Source organism: Sinocyclocheilus anshuiensis, unplaced genomic scaffold, assembly GCF_001515605.1.
Source record: "Sinocyclocheilus anshuiensis isolate Anshui unplaced genomic scaffold, SAMN03320099.WGS_v1.1 scaffold399, whole genome shotgun sequence".
NCBI classification, from domain to species: Eukaryota; Metazoa; Chordata; class Actinopteri; order Cypriniformes; family Cyprinidae; genus Sinocyclocheilus; species Sinocyclocheilus anshuiensis.
This window is the reverse complement of record NW_015552570.1, coordinates 281,969-284,532: the sequence shown is the minus strand read 5'-3', so window position 1 is coordinate 284,532 and position 2,564 is coordinate 281,969. Positions and strand designations below refer to the sequence as shown.

The 2,564-nt window shown below is 33.5% G+C and overlaps 1 protein-coding gene across 1 annotated transcript in view; it reads left to right on the top strand.

Moving 5' to 3' along the window:
* Window positions 1-2,564, top strand: part of adora2b (adenosine A2b receptor) — a 10,351-nt gene that overhangs the window by 783 nt on the left and 7,004 nt on the right. The gene's annotated exons all lie outside the window — the stretch shown is intronic.

Here is a 2,564-nt window from a genome sequence, read left to right as displayed (position 1 = left end):
TATGTCTTGAAACAATCTCTGACATTTACACCATGAACCCGTTCTTCGCGGTCTTCTGTATTTTCAGTCCTGAGTGAATTATCAAGTAGTACACTTTCTCATTAATATTGCATAATTGATTCATCTCATCTTTATAAACACACAACAAAACGACCAGCATCTTTCCTGAAAGGCTGCAGTATTGATTGTAGGCGATATGCGATCAATATGATTGATGCTCTTGCCTCTTTTGCAATTCGTTCAAAGTTAATCTAGTTTATCGAAGTTAAAGACTTATTCTGGACAGCGCGAAGATGTCACACGCAGTCACAAGCTAAACTCGAAATGGATATCGGCCTAATTTTCTTAATCTGTGTTAATAGGAAAATTTAAGGAGGGCAATTAAAGAAAGAAGGTTGCTCAATGTCACTTGTCCCGTCATATTTCTTCAAAATGAATGGAAAGACTGACGAAAGGAATAACAAAAGGAATTACATATTGACTGACTCGTATACAAACAAATGTGCATGTGTAATTTCATGCATTCTCTTTCTGCTTCACGCCATGTAATTACTGAAGCACACTTGTGACTGAATATTTAGGGCTCGGGTTTCACTTCCACAGCCAACGCTGTGTTAAGTCCTGTGGGAATGCAGTTTCTCTCAATTCACTGAGTTTTTAATGATAGTGTTGAATAAGGAAATGCTTACAGTAGGTGACTTTAATGATAAAGCTGTTCAGTGCACTCCAAATCATCTCAGATTCTGGGTGGTCATGTTACTCTCACTGTTTCATGGCCAAGATGAAAATATGTTTCTCGTTACACTGTAGTTACTGGAAATACAGGGTTTTGGCACGATTGCTGTCAGCAGATGTTCCAAGAGGAACCAAGTTTCCTCACTTTGCTGCCAGACAGTATTCCCCGTTCAGCATTCATTCACTAGACTGGTCACCACATCTCTCTCTTACTCACACATTCTCCGCTCATCTGTCGGTCTCAGTGTAGAAACACGAAAGCTCAGGGCTGGCTGTGTTTAGCTACATATCCACTGACTGAAGGATCTAAATAGGGTTCAAGTTTCCTAAAACAGTAGGCTGCTATTATATAAATGTAAGCGTGGGCTTGAATCAGAAGGTCTTTCCACTGTTGAGCAAAAGAGGCCCAGAGCATCTTTTTCCTCTGAGTCATTGGTTGTACTGTGAAATAATGATAAAAGGTGGTTAATGGCAGGACTATTCCTTTTAGTGGTGTGATATGTATCATACAATGTTTTTTAATATAATGTACAACCAGATGCTTCTTTTTTTCTTTTCTTTTTTTTTCTCTTTAAAGGGATAGTTCAGTTATTCTCCCTCATGTCATTCCAAACCGGTATGACTTTCTTTTTTCTATGGCAAACAAAAGTAAATATTTTGGGAAATGTCTTTTGACCATACAATGGAAGTCAATTTTCATCAAAACTGTTCAGTTACCAACATTCTTCAAAATATCTTTTCTTTTTTTCTGCAGAAAAAAAAGTCATACTGGTTTGAAATGACATGGTTTGAAAATGCTGACAGAATTGTAATGTTTGGATGAACTATCCATTTATTGTTTTTATTGAGCATTCAGTGACCCTTTTTGATTTGTCATAAATAAGTGAGAGCAAAGTGGATTGATGAACAAGTGATGTTTCAATGTATGGACAGGTCAACGTATTGATTTTTTAAATAGTGGAAAAAAATCCATTAATGATTTTTCTTTTCACACTGTGAATTCAGGACAATGTCCTTAACGTCTAATGAAATTATTATTGCATTCCAAAGGAAGTGGTCACACAAAAATAATTAATAATAATTAATTATTAATAATAATAATTTGGAAAATAATGAATGACTTACTTTCTTTTGTGTATCACCAAAGAAGATAATTTAGATAATTCTTTTAACTGTTAAGGAATGCTTTTGCCTTTATAATGAAAGTCAGTGTGGTCCCTACTGGACCCCACTGGCTTTCATTTTATGGACAAAATAAAAAATACAGAACAGTGTCATCTTAGTTTTATAGTATTTATATAGTATTATATTTTGTTCATTTAATTTTAATTTGGGTACTATTATTTATTTTTATTTCAGTTACATTCTTGCAGTGTTAATTTTGACAGCAAATTTTGATTTAGTTTTAGTCATAGTCTTTTGACTAAAATGCCATTTAGTTTTAGTCATATTTTAGTCATCTGAATTGTTTTTAGTTTTAGTCGACTAAATATAAGATTTTAGTCTACTAAATCTACAGTAAATGTAGTCGTCTAAAATCTAATGGGTTTAGTTACAGTGCATTTATTAAGCATTTCTCTAAAATTTCCAAACTCATTATATAGGTTTGATATTAAGGTTTTATCATGATAGACACCGATTTAACTGCGGTGACACACAACATGCCTTTATGTTAAAATCAAATAAAACCACTTCTCATAAAGAACAAGAACATGGTCTACTTTTTAATGAAATACCAATGGTTATATAGGCTAATTATGCATTCTTTATAGCAACTTGTTTACCATATTCTTCATTCTTTCAAGCAGACATATTTATTTCTATAAATA